We start from the raw sequence: 15,364 nt of genomic DNA on the forward strand, positions 1-15,364 counted from the left end.
AATCCTTAAAAATTCCTAATTAGGTAGGTAACTATGTGTGTTTAACTAATTACCTGGAATTTTCCTAATTAATTTATGGTTTGTCACTATTGACAAATGGGGATTAAATTTGCGGAAATATTACAATTATCCCAAATGACGATGCGTTTTGGTAGAAATTTAATCAGTAAGATTTTGATAATCATAGTTTTTGAGGCTGAATTAGTGTAGATGCGAATCTATCGATTCAACATATACTTTTAGATGACAAATTTCCCATAATCGCTTCTCTATTGGAAAAGTTTAATAGGTTAAGGCCTTCAAATTGCGGTATGTAGGTAAAATACAGATAGGTTGCGACCAACCTGTTCTTAAGGCTAAATGTTTGAACTTTTGTGGGATAATGTAGTCCATCTTTGAATTTGACGTACGATTGGAAGAACGATTACGATGTGTAAAGATTGGCCAAAATCGCAGACTCACTTTAGGAGTTATTGTTGGTGGTCGTAGGGTTTTTGGTTTTTACAGCTTTAGGGTAATTATCTCAACCATTATGCAGTGGCCCCGGTAAAAATTATACTGTAATAATATGAGCCGTCAGGGCTACACTCAACTGCACATTAGCGAACGCAGTATTCGGTTCGAGGTCTCCAGTCACTACATATGATGCCATAGGGGGTTTTTACAACGTTCGAGCTTTTTTCTTAAGAAGTATGGACTTGCCCTTGAAGAAACTTTTATTGTCGTAATTGAGGCAGCGAATACAAGTTGCTTCAACAAAAATGAAAGTGATCCGAGAGCATTTCTTAAAGTGAATTTATCCAAAAATGTGTGTGGGAGGTACCCGACGGAGTGGCAAATATAGTCCATATTCGAACCTGACCTATACCTGGTAGGTATATTAGGATGTGTAAAGTATGGACCAAATCTGCCACTCCCATCAAGAGTTATGGTATGCACAATTTTTCCGAACATTTTTGAACTTTTGTGGGGGAGGTACCTGAAGGAGTGGACCGATATGGCCCATATTCGAACTTAAACTAAGTTTGCACAAAATATTACGAAGGCCACATTTTGGACCGAAACGGCAGATCCGTTCGAGAGTTATCTTACTACACACGGTGTCTTAGGGTTTTTTTTTGCAACTTTCAGTCTATTTTCTCAGGAAGTATGGACTTGCCCCTGATGAAACTTGTACGGTCGTATGGGGGGCAGTGAATGTACATAAGTTGCTACAACAAAAATCATAGCGATTCGAGAGCAAGCCCTAAACTGAACTTTACCGAAATTTTGTGTGGGAGGTACCCGAACGAGTGGGCCGATTGAGTCCATATTGAAACCTTATCGAAGATTTATACTGCGCACAAATTTTCCTAACATTTTCGAGCTTTTGTGGGGGAGGTCGAACTTAAACTAAGTTTGGACAAAATATTGCGATTTTGGACCAAATCGGCTCATCCGTTTGAGAGTTATCGTGCGCATCAGCCAGACAGACATTGCTAAATCGACTCCAAATTGTCTGAAACACATTTCGTCCAAACATACTTGGGGTCTAAAACCATTATTTCGATGAGGCACATTTTGCCCGTATGAGTATAATTACCACAACGGGGGGTCCCATGTCTACGTCGGTGGTGCCTGGCTATTTAGAGCTTTTGGAGTATTATTTTAGGATGCCTGGACTTGTAAAAATTGTACCGTTGTGCAAGTGAGCACAACCCGCTGCATAAAAATTCATCATCGAAGGGAGGAACCGATTTCATCCAAACTTTGTACGTCGTAATATTTCCACCAGTCATAGATAGATTGCTTCAAATATGGACAATATCGATTCACTCCGCCCATACAAACTGGAATTCGCCAATACCCGTCTGAGGTGGAATGTCCAAAAATGTATGCTGTTTTCTGATGTATCTAAGTTTAATTTAAAGGATGCAGTTGGCATAAGGCGTGGACCAAATGGTCAGCGGTTAAATCCAAAATATTAAAAAGCTGAACAAAATGGTGTGGAATTTTTTCTCGGGGCAAGGGATGGACCAATTCATAAAATGAATGGAATTTATGGATCGTTTCAAGTATCATAAGGTATTAAAAAGCGTGATGTTGCCTTTTGCTGAAGAAGAGATGCCACTTAGATAGACATTCCATGAAGATAACGAGCCAAAACATATATCGAAAATGGTTAAGAAGTGATTCCAAAACAACTCGATAGAAGTTCTGCATTGGCCTGCCCAATCTCCTGATCTTAGCTGTCGATTAGGACTTGTGGGAGATCGTTAATTCAAAAACCAACCTAAAACCAGTCAGGAAAGGATCAAAGTCGGACGGGGCCGACTATATGATACCCTACACCACTGTGAATAGGTAAAATATATATGGGAGCTAAATCAAAATGTGAACAGATTACGATATAATTTGGCACATATATTTCTAGACCAAACACCGTCACACATTCCAAATTTCATCAAAATTAGACATATATAGCGTCTTTGGTGCATCAAATACCTTAAATCGGGCGAAAATATATATGGGAGCTACATACAAATCCGAACCGATTTCGATACAATTTGACACTTTTATTTCTAGACCAAATTCCGTCACACATTCCATATTTCATTGAGATCGGACATATATAACGCGTTTCGTGCACCAAAAACCAAAAATCGGGCAAAAATATACATATATGGGAGCTATGTATATCCAAATCTGAACCGATTTTGATATAATTTGGCACACTTATTTCTAGACCAAATTCCGTCTCACATTCCAAATTTCATTGAGATCGGACATATATAACGTCTTTCGTGCACCAAATACCAAAAATCGGCCAAAATATATATCAAGCTTTTTGTAGAAAATTAACTTATGTTGAAACTGAGGTATGGGGTATTGTAACTCGCGATCAGTTTTACTATACCATAACTTTTGACCGCATTTCGGCAAAATAAACTGTTTTAGCCCGATTCACCGAGGGGTTTCTTAAAATAATAATTTCAGCGGAAGCTGTGGTCGTACTAATGTAAAAAAATCGGAAAAAATCGTTGAAATAAATGAGTTTCATTATGTTATTTTCCAATTAGTGGTTTTACAACACAATGTAGAGCTTAATGCTCAAAGGAGAAGTTAAAGAGCACACTTCAGAGTTGAAGTTTCTAATGTATCATTTTTTAATATATCCACTGTATCTACCTCAAACGGATGCTGACATTTTGAAACCTGAAAAATGGGGTTTTTTGAATTTTTGCTCTAATCGGGACGCGCAGCCGGATTTCCCTAAAAGCTTATTATTGGATTGTAGTACTCGCGATTTCGTATTTTTTAATGTATAACATGAGGGTGTAGCCCTCACAGGATCACAGTAATCTGCGCCTAAACACGAAATTTTTGTGCGTAAATTTTTCTCAAAAACCTATTTTTTTTGGTTTAAAATTTACAAACGTCATTCGATTTCCGTGGAAACCCGCGTAAATTTAGTTTTTTTACGTTCTGAATCTAACAAGCCACGACGCGTAAAAATCCACCCACTAGATCGGCGGATATGATACCCCTCAAATTTCGAAAATTTGCAAAAAATTATTTTGAAAATATCGCATATTAAAACGCGTTTTGGATGTGTCAGTTCTACTTAAATAAATAGATCGATACGCGTGTTTAAACTGTGCGAAAACAGATATTTAAAAACTCTCGTAAATCCAGAGATATAATAGATTTTTTCTAAAAATTGAGTACGATGCTACATCCACGGTTCTTGATGGATCGCATTGAAACGGCATAGAATAATGTATTTTTTAATGGTGATTATTGAAATCGGATGCGCATAAAATGTAAATGAACTTCGCGGAAATTATGACCATTTTACTGTATTTTGCACCCTTAAATGCAGAAGATGATACATCGTGGCCGCCAAATAGAATTTGACAAACTGTACATCAAATAAAAGGGATTGATTCGCTGTGTTGGAAAATCGGATGCGCATCATGTCATTTTCATAATTACGCGGTTTATATGCGTCTCAAATGTTGTAATATTCAATATAACATTATTTTAACGTTATGCCACAATTGGAATTCCTTGTGATTTAATATAAGGTTCTAATAATATTATCCAATAGGAAAACTATAAGCGAAAAATTTGTTACAGCGGAATATCATCATTATTGCGTGAAATTTTGACGAAAATGCCGAAGAACTCAAACATTTGTTCTCCAACTTTTCCTATATAACCTTAAAAAATAAAATTAGAATAATATGATTTTATTTTTTTCGTAATATTTTCTTCGTATTTTTGCAAATAACATGAATACTATAGCTCCAACCTTCACAACTTAGGTTTCATTTTATTCCTCAAAATGTCTGGATGCTGTTATAATTTTTTTATATATTTTTCGTAACTATGAGCGCTATTGTTTCAAAAATATGTTTGTAAATACGTGAAATTATTTAACAAATTTGATTTTTCGCGAATCCATTGAGACTTCGCGACTATTTTTTGCATCATCGCAAAGGTTACGAATTCAGTTAACGATAATAGGATATAACAGCTAACTATATTAAGCCGCGATTTTTTTAGAATTTTTTCTAATTATCATAATTAAAACAATCATATCTTTTGCGCGCAACGATCAAAGTTATTAACGAAAACAGATTTGGAATGCTGATTTTTTTCTTAATCTATGTACCAAAAATCATTGATGTAGTATCAAAAATTTTTTTTGATTTTTTTGAAATGGAAAAGACAATTTTAGACATTTTTCCTGATATGGGAGTTGTATCCAAATCTAAACCGATTTCGATATAATTTGGCACATTTATCTATAGACCTAATTCCATCACACATACCAAATTTCATCAAAATTGAACAGATACAGCGTGTTTGGTGCATAAAATACCTCTAATCGGCCGAAAATATATATGGGAGCTATATCCAAATCTGAACCGATTTTGATATAATTTGGCACACTTATTTCTAGACCAAATTCCGTCTCACATTCCAAATTTCATTGAGATCGGACATATATAACGTCTTTCGTGCACCAAATACCAAAAATCGGACGAAAATTTATATGGGAGCTATATCCAAATCTGAACCGATTTTGATATAATTTGGCACATTTATCTATAGACCTACTTCCTTAACACTTTCCAAATTCCATCAAAATTGGACAGATACAGCGTGTTTGGTGCATCAAATACTTCAAATCGGCCGAAAATATATATGGGAGCTATATCCAAATCTGAACCGATTTCGATATAATTTTGCACATTTATCTATATACCTAATTCCATCACACATACCAAATTTCATCAAAATTGAACAGATACAGGATGTATGGTGCATCAAATACCTCAAAGCAATGGCGTTCTTCATTAGGCTAAAAAAATTATCTTCCCCAATTTTCAGCCAAGTCGAACAATAAATGCGACCTGTACGTTGTAGTCCGGTCAAAATAGACATTGAAATAGCAAAAATTCCCACAAAGCTGAATTTTGGTGGAGAGCTAGGGTTTGCCATTAGAAGCAACGTGTTAAAAGTCCCCATCGATCCCATGTGTGCAATAAAAATTATTCGGGGTCAAAGGTCAAAATTTAAGGGTTTTTAGGTTTTCGGATTTATTTTTTGAAAACGGTTGATCTAATCAAAAAGTGACTAAAGTAAATATTGTAGACAGAAAAATTAGAAAAATTATCTACAAGTTTGACCCTTACAATTTTTTTCTTAGTAGTCCGGTCAAAATAGACATTGAAATAGCAAAAATTCCCACAAAGCTGAATTTTGGTGGAGAGCTAGGGTTTGCCATTAGAAGCAACGTCCTAAAAGTCCCCATCGATCTCATGTGTGCAAAAAAAATTATTCGGGGTCAAAGGTCAAAATTTAAGGGTTTTTTAGGTTTTCGGATTTATTTTTTGAAAACGGTTGATCGAATCAGAAAGTGAATAAAGTAAATATTGTAGACAGAAAAATTATCTACAAGTTTGACCCTTATAATTTTTTTCTTAGAAGGAACCATTCTTGAGATATAGCTGTTCTAAAAAACATATGATTTTTATGCACTTATAAGGGAAATATGCACATATTCAGACGAACCGGCTAAAATAAGCGAAGTAATCGGGTCTGTCCCGCCAAAAAATATATATTTTCTTGAAGAGCGAAATTATAGCTATCTTCTAAAAAAAATTCCAACAAAATCGGAGTGTGTTTAGTAGAGTTATTCAATGTTAGAGTCATTTTATGCAAAAATAGCCCATTTAACCCACATGTATAATCGAAAGCCCAACGGGAACGACCCCAACGAAAACTCTCCGATTTTTTTCAAGTTTTGTCCGAAGGTAGGGTTTGTTGCGCTGATTACGGAAATGTATAATTTTCAACGGTTGCGGATCCGGTTCGCCGGTTATTAGACCCGAAGGGCCAAATTTAAAAACCGGGTTAGACTCGGTTCTACTGAACCGATTACTGCAAAGTGGATATCGTTTGAAAGCTTACGGAAGTATCTAACACATAGTGTCTTTACTTTAACCGGTTCGCCTCATAATATACTTACGCGGCTAATTTTTTATTTGACCTTTAGATCGAGATATCTCGAAAATGGTAAGTCTTTTTTAAGAATCATAAAGACCAATCTTGTAGACAATTATTGAATCTACAACTTTTACTTTAGCGGGCTTTTGCTAAGTATTACCGTTTTTGAGAAAAACTAAAAAAACTGAATAATGCCTCCAAAAATGACCTTTGACCCCGAATAACTTGTTTTGCACACATGGGATCGATGGGGACTTTTAGGACGTTGCTTCTAATGACCAACCCTAGCTCTCCACCAAAATTCAGCTTTGTGGGAATTTTTGCTATTTCCCCCTTATACGCATGTCTATTTTGACCGGACTATAGAAGGAACCATTCTTGAGATATAGCTGTTCTAAAAAACACATGATTTTTATGCACTTATAAGGGAAATATGCACATATTCAGACGAACCGGCTAAAATAAGCGAAGTAATCGGGTCTGTCCCCCAAAAATATATATATTTTCTTGAAGAGCGAAATTATAGCTATCTTCTAAAAAAAATTCCAACAAAATCGGAGTCTGTTTAGTAGTGTTATTCAATGTTAGAGTCATTTTATGCAAAAATAGCCCATTTAACCCACATGAATAATCGAAAGCCCAACGGGAACGACCCCAACGAAAACTCTCCGATTTTTTTCAAGTTTTGTCCCAAGGTAGAGTTTGTTGCGCTGATTACGGAAATGTATAATTTTCAACGGTTGCGGATCCGGTTCGCCGGTTATTAGACCCGAAAGGCCAAATTTAAAAACCAGGTTAGACCCGGTTCTACTGAACCGATTACTGCAAAGTGGATATCGTTTGAAAGCTTACGGAAATATCTAACACATAGTATCGTTACTTTAACCGGTTCGCCTCATAATGTACTTACGCGGCTAATTTTTTATTTGTCCTTTATATCGAGATATCTCGAAAATGGTAAGTCTTTTTTAGGAATCATAAGGACCAATCTTATAGACAATTATTGAATCTACAACTTTTACTTTAGCCGGCTTTTGTTAAGTCTTTCCGTTTTTGAGAAAAATTAAAAAACTGAATAATGCCTCCAAAAATGACCTTTGACCCCGAATAACTTGTTTTGCACACATGGGATCGATGGGGACTTTTAGGACGTTGCTTCTAATGGCCAACCCTAGCTCTCCACCAAAATTCAGCTTTGTGGGAATTTTTGCTATTTCCCCCTTACACGCATGTCTATTTTGACCGGACTATTGCGAACGAATGGACGGACGGACATGCATAAATCGACTCAGAAAGTGATTCTATGCATATCCCTAGAAGGAACTATGGGTCTATCTCTTTTCCTTAAGCATGTTACATACAAATGCACTAACACATAATACCTACCCTTACCACAGGGTATAAAAATTGCAAAACCAAAGAAAATTTATTTGAACCCGCAAAAGTAGCTTGTGAAATAATTAATAATTGAATGTCCTTTATGCATACAAGTTATGCGTTTGTCATCCAGAATAAAGGATGCGCAATTAAATATTGATTTGACTAATTTTTTTATACCTTTAATTGGGGTGCTTTAGATTTGTATATTTATATTTACCACTTAAAATGTTTTTTCTTCTAATTTTAACTTTTTTATTAAATTCTGAATTCCTTAAGTTTGTGTTTTTCAATAATAAAAATATAAATAAATAAAAAGAAAAATACAAAAAAAATAGGTAACCTTGTTTTCTTTAAAAAAAAGTTATCATTTTATAAAAATGTACTGAGTTCTGACCGATACTGTATGTGAATAAAAAGTCTTGAAAAAAACGTCATTTTTGCATTTTTGGTAGGCATAAGCCCTCTCATCTATAGAAAGTATTGAATTTCAATTTTATGAATATTTATTAAATTTTTTTATAAAAATTTTCGATTTTTTCAGTCGTTTGTAGAGTTATTTTAAATGTTATAAAAAATTATGCTAACGTCAGCATTGTTATATTAAGAAGGTTCTTTGCCTGTCATCCTTTTGTTCCAATTTGCAGTTTGTTGTGTTTCAAAATTCTACTACTAAATTTAGGCAATATTTAAGCACCCGAAAATCCATCACTCAATTTCAAATTCCGTTACTCAGAAGCAGCGTTGCCAGTATTTTTTGACCTCTTTTCCCCAACTTGTCCAAAACTTTTCCCCAAAATTCCCCAGATTTTATTGAATTTCCTCAAAAAAATCCCCAAGCATTTTTCAACAAATAACTACTATTGAAATTCATATCATTAAATATGGTTCAAAATTGCTGCAAATATCAGCGTAAAATTGTTTGTAAGTTTTTAAAAAATGCACATTTGTACCCAGCAAAAAATTTTGGAAGTTGTGCATGTGGTGTTATGATTTCACAACATCCTTCGATGCAGTCCACACGGAGTTATGAAAAATGCACTCCGTTGGATTCAATTTATAAGCAGTTGCTTTAGAGATCCCTAGATTTATTCTAAAAATAAGAGAGAGTGTATACATGTCTAAGAACTTGTTATAAAATAAAGAAATAAAAACTTAAGTTGCGAACAAATTTTGCGGTAATTCACGAGACGGAAATTTTTAATGGAGTGGAGTGCAGTTGGAGTCCCTGTCGAAAGCTGAACTAGTGATGGGAAGGCAACATAAAAAACCTTAAGGATGATGAAGGAAAATTAGATGCGCTTGGGTTATTTGTAAACTCAAATGTAATTGTATGTAATGGAAACTTTTTTTAATTTGTTTTTATATAATAACTAGCTGAACCCGATGCGCTCCGCTAACCCGCAGCACATTTACTTGTAAGCCAAATTCCGTCACACATTCCAAACTTCATTGAAATCTGGCATACTATATTGCGTTTTTGGTGCATCAAATACATGAAATCGGACGAAATTATATATGGGATCTATATCCAAATCTGAACCGATTTCGATATATTTTGCCACATTTATTTGTAGACCAAATTCCGTCACACATTCCAAATTTCATACAAATCGGGCATATATAGCGTCTTTGGTGCATCAAATACATGAAATCGGCCGAATATATATATGGAGCTATATACAAATCTGAACCGATTTCGATATATTTTAGCACATTGTTTTTTAGTCCAAATTCCGTCACACATTCCAAATTTCATTGAAATCGGGCATATATAGCGTGTTTGGTACATCAAATACACGAACTCGGACAAAAATATATATGGGAGCTATATCCAAATCTGACCCGATTTCGATATATTTTGGCACATTTATTTGTAGGCCAAATTCCGTCACACATTCCAAATTTCATTAAAATCGGTCATATATAGCGTCTTTGGTGCATCAAATACATGAAATCGGACGAAAATATATATGGGAGCTATATCCAAACCTGAACCGATTTCGATATATTTTGGCACATTTATTTGTGGTCCAAATTCCGTCACATATTCCGAATTTGGAGTCTGTATCCGTAACCGTTCTACAGATATTTTCATACAAAATCTAAATTTTTTGGAGGTACCTCCGATTCTGATGCTATATCTCCGGATCAGGGCTGAATTTCAAAACTTTTTATAGCCTATAATACTATCAGGCCTTGTAGTGATATACTCTGAAAATTTCAGGAAGATCGGTTATGCGGTTTTTGAGTCCATAAACTTCAAACAAACAAACAAACAAATAAACAAACATACAAACATTTTTCTACTTTATATATATAGATGTTCTTTGTGTTATTAGGTCTGTACGATAACTCAAAAGTTTGTAAAAATTTGTACAAACTTTTAGAAAATGCTGTTCGATAACAAACTTGTTCAGTGAAAGAGAAATGAGAAGAACTTGCAAGTAGTTGCAAGAACTTGCAAACACTTTTTACTTGCGAAGTTATCGAACAGGCCTATTGTTTTATGCAGCAATTATAAATGCATTTTATTTATTCTGGGATATTTCGCAATGGCTTGCATTTTTATTGCATCTTTAGACTGACTAAAAATGCAATCCGTAGAGTGCCTTTAAATTCAATCCAAAACACTACATCAAAAGCTATGATTTGGATCGAAAATGGAGTGCATCCTAGCTGTGTGCTGTGGAAGCAAAATGGAGTGCATCCTAGCTGCGCGCTCCCTTGTAAAATTCATAGAAAAAGATGTACTCTAACGGCACTTATACGGTACACTTGTAGTGATTCAACTGCATCCGCGAATGCAAACTTTTGCTGGGTATTACAACTGTGACCAGTTAGTATATGACGCGTGTTATTTGAGCGCCACGCGTGAGCTACTACTATTCACCTACAGACATTAAAAAAGTTCAGGGGCTGGATTCTTGTTCTATGAAAATTTGAAATGAAAAATATTTCCTTTATAAAATTTTTCATTTGGCATTTATTTCCTTTATAAAAGTTTTCATTTCAAATGTTCGTAGAACAAGAATTGAGTCACAGTAGTGGAATTCTGTAATACATTTTTCGGGTTACCGACAAAAATCGGTAACTTTAAAATGCTTATAACTTCGGCAATTAACGATATTTGTCGGTAAGTTAACGACCAATAAATAGTAGTCGTAGAATTCTACCGATAACAAGGCTGTTGTTGTTAATTTTACTAATTTTTGTCGGAAACTCAAAATATGAGTTACAGAATTCCACAACAGATAATCTGAAGTAATTAGTCAAAAAAGAAATTCCCCAAAAATCCCCAAATATTTTTCAGATTTCCTCAAAATTTTCCCCATTCCCCAAGTCGAAATTTTTTTCCCCATTTCAAATAAAAATTCCCCAATTTGGGGAAAAATCCCCAATACTGACAACGCTGCTCAGAAGTCCAAAATTAATCAACCTGAAATTGAGTACAAATTTTGCTCTGCAATTGTCTCTATCTCTCTCTCTCTGTCTGTCTCTGCTCACGTCACTGTTTCAACAAATGGCCAAAGATTAGAACAGAGTTGTTTTATTTACTAATAAACCGGCATTTGCTTTCATACACACACACACGGTCAAAAATACTACGGATTGGTGGCGCTCACTTGTTTTTTTTTTTTTGTTTCTTTCTTCATTGTGCCACTCTCAGTTGTGACGTTGAGTGTGAGTGTTTGCGGCATTTCTTGTACGCCAGAGAGGGAGAAATTCTGTATTGTCTCCGCCAGTGTTGTGTGTGTTTGTTGTTGCTTTGAGTTTAGTGCTGCTGCTCTGTCGACATCGTCATTGGGTTGAAGACAACTTTTGGCGCGTTCATACGAACACTTCACTGTGGGATTTTCATGTGAACGGTCGTGTGGTGTTGCGTTTCTTTTCTTTCTTAGCAGCGGCAGCGTAGTGTGTATGTTCAACTAGATCACACTGAAACTTAAGCCAAATCAACGAACTGCTGAACTTAACGCCAGAAAAGAAATTTTAGCAACAACAACTACAAATAAAAAGAGACTTTCTAGACAAGAATATCTACCTACCACCACTACTACTAATATTTTTATTTAAGACATTTATATACGCGCGCTCAGAGCTCAATAAGAACTACTGCTGAAGAGACAACATAGTCGTCGTCGCCGCCAAACGTCCCGTCAGTCAGTTAGTGACTAAAAGACGAAGAAATAGTGTAACTTTGTGTGTTGTTCACACAACAAGAATAGAAGAAGGAACATTTCGTCGTCGTGGTCGATCGAAAATACTTTCGTGAGAACTTTTTCTCGGTGTAAAAGAAATAACACGACAACGTATGTTGTTAGTGTGCCTGTCTGACGGCTAGCTGACGGTAAAGAATATAATAATAATAAAAAGAAATAATACTACATAGTTCGGTCGTCGTGTATCAGACAGCGGAGTGTGTTGTGAGTGCAACTGAGAATCACAGAAAATATAGCAAGCAACCAAAACTTAACAACAAATCAAACAAGAAATCATTTCCTTTTCAAACACAAAACCCACAACAACACAGTGCGACAGAGGCGCGGACAGCCTAACGCGAACAAGAATTATTAAGAAAACCCCCCTAGTAGTAAAAGAAATATTTACGGCTCGAATAATAAAACGCGTAAAATTTTTAACAAAAATAAATGAAACAAATATTATGCTTGGAAAATTGGAAAATATTATAACAAAAATAGAAAAAGAGAAAATTAAGTGAAAACCAACTTACTACTAGAGAGACTGGTTAGAAAAAATAATAGTGAAGTGTTTTGTGTAAAAAAAAGTTAAGGAAAGAAAATATAATTTTTGGTGGTCATGCCTTGTTTGATGACAACAAACTTCAATAAAATAATAACAACCACAACAACAAAATATTTAAGCGGAAAAAATTTCAAAAATTATTTAACCGCCACAACAAGTGTATCCACAACAACAGCAAAACAAAATTGTTGCAATTACCAAGAAAAAATATTTTTATTAAAATAAAAAAAAAAGTAAAACGCCAAGCAAGACATTGGCAAAAAAAACAAAAATTAAAACAAATATCAAGACCCCAACAATAATTAAGTTTTGTGTTCCAGTGTAAAATAAAAAAAAAATCTGTGCTTCTTCAATTCTACTTTGACGAATTGCAACAACATCGCACATAGAAAACAAAGTGTGTTTACAGTTAATTATAACAGCAACAACACAAAATAAACAAACCTTAGAAGAAAACAAAAAGCAAGAAAGAAACAACAAACATGCAAAACTTTTATTTTTGCAAAAACTGAAGTGAAAAAAAAGAATAAGAAGAAAGAGAATAAAAGCAATTATAGAAATCTTTTTGACCATTAACAACAAACATAGTTATTTGACCCCTTTATTAATACAAATAAAACAAGTTCCCGCTTTTATTATTCACGAAGGATTATTTTATTATCAATTTCCTCGCAACCCAACCAACCAACAACAACCACAGCACCGCATCCTGACATACTATATATTTTTGGAATATAAAAACAAAAATATATAGCAACACAAATTTGGATTACAATTTATTTATTTTGAATTAGCCTTTAAACAATAAGACAAAAAAGGTAAGCGGGCTAATTTTTTTTTTTTGTAAATTATTTCATTTATTATTATTTTAAGTTGAGGAATTTCAAACAAAAATTTTCGATTAAAAAAATTAAAATAGTCGAAAAAATAAAAATGTATTTTTTATGGGGAATTTAGAATACAATTTTCCGAACTAAATAATTCTGAAAATATTAATTTCAGAAAAATACAAAATTTGTATTTTGAAAAAAAAAAATATATACCTATATTAAACAAATAATAAATATTAAATATTGGTAGAAGACTTAAATATTTTAGAATAAATATTTTACAATATATTGAAAGTAATTTATTGAACTACAATTTCAAATATCGTTTCAAGACCTATCTATTATCTATTTGAAATTTATTAAAATAAACATTTTTAATTAAAATTATTATTAAAAGTTGAAGGAGTTAAAAAAAAATCGAATTAAAAGAGTCAATTTCGAAAAAATAAAAACTTTATTTTTTATGGGGAATTTAGAATACAATTTTCCGAACTAAATAATTCTGAAAATGTTAATTTCAGAAAAATACAAAATTTACCTATATTTTGAAAAAAAAAAAAAATATTAAACAAATAATAAACATTAAATATTGGTGGAAGACCTAAATATTTTAGAATAAATATTTTACAATATATTAAAAGTAATTTATTGAACTAAAATTTCAAATATTATTTCAAGACCTATCTATTATCTATTTGAAATTTATTAAAAAAAAATTTAATTTAATTTTAAAAAATTTTTTAGTCTTCAAATTTTCATAATTCGCTTCTTTCAAATTTAATTTGAACATTGTTTAGCAGAAAATATATTAAATACTGGAATACATTTCATTTCACATTCAAATGTAATCGTTTGTTTCAAAATACATGAAAAAACGTCAAGTGATTTTCTTTCGTTTTGATTTCGAAATTATCAGATATTGTCAATGATTGTGCAATATATTTGAAAAATTAAAAATTTTCGGAAGAATGTTATCTGATATTTTAGACATTTTTCAAATCTAATTTCTATTTATCACTTTGGAAATAGTTTTGGAATATTGTATTCCACGTTTGAGTTCGAAGATAGTTTTGATATTATTAAAACCATTTACATTTTTTTTAAATTTCCTATGGAATTGTAAAACAATTAAACTCAATACTTTTTATATCTGAGGGAAAATTAATAGCCTGTTTCTCTAAGACGATTTGAAACAAAATTCTTTTAAATTACATACTACCAATCTGCTATTATGGTGGAATTTTTGTTTGATTGAAAACATTTAATCAAATATTTAAAAAAAAACAGAATTCGAACGAATTAGATTTCGTGAATCAGACCATAAATAGTTTTTTTTAATTCCATTAATGGGAAACTAAATGTTGAAATCATAAATGGAATTTTGTTAGGATTTTTTTTATTCAATTTTGAGTTTCAGCAAAAAAAAAAAAGTTCAAAACTTTTTAAAAAAGTGAGTGAATTTCTTAAAATTTAATAATTACAAAACAAAATTTTCAAGCATAAACGAAAGACTCGGAAATTGAATTTCGAAATGTGATTCATTTTTGTAAAATCAGTCAAAAAATCAAGCTCTTTTTTAAAGAGCCTATTTAGCGGTTTTTTTTTATCAAATTTTGAGTTTCAGCAAAAAAAAAAAAAAAAAAAAAATAAGTTCAAAACCTTTTAAAAAATTAGTGAATTTCTTAAAATTTAATTAATGCAAAACAAAATTTTCAAACATAACCGAATGACTCGGAATTTCTATTTCGAAATGTGATTCATTTTTGGAAAATCAGCTTAAAAAATTTAAATACTTTTGTAAAGATTCTAAATTTTTTTTGAAAATTTTGGCAATTTTTGCCTTTAATGTAAATTTGAGAAAAAATTGTAGATTCTTGCAGTTTCTTGAACAG

At 32.9% G+C, this 15,364-nt stretch overlaps 1 protein-coding gene across 2 annotated transcripts in view; it reads left to right on the forward strand.

Annotated features, from left to right (window-relative positions):
• Window positions 1-15,364, forward strand: part of Myc (bHLH transcription factor Myc) — a 116,420-nt gene that overhangs the window by 54,756 nt on the left and 46,300 nt on the right. The window contains exon 1 of one of the 2 annotated variants that reach the window (XM_073975134.1): window positions 11,715-13,460. The exons of the other annotated variant lie outside the window; for it this stretch is intronic. The gene's annotated coding sequence lies outside the window, so the exon portion shown is untranslated. Of the gene's footprint in view, window positions 1-11,714; window positions 13,461-15,364 lie in introns of those variants that run through there. 2 annotated transcript variants of the gene reach the window in all.

Source organism: Musca autumnalis, unplaced genomic scaffold (genome assembly GCF_047663935.1).
Source record: "Musca autumnalis isolate F117 unplaced genomic scaffold, ASM4766393v1 scaffold_3, whole genome shotgun sequence".
NCBI classification, from domain to species: domain Eukaryota; kingdom Metazoa; phylum Arthropoda; class Insecta; order Diptera; family Muscidae; genus Musca; species Musca autumnalis.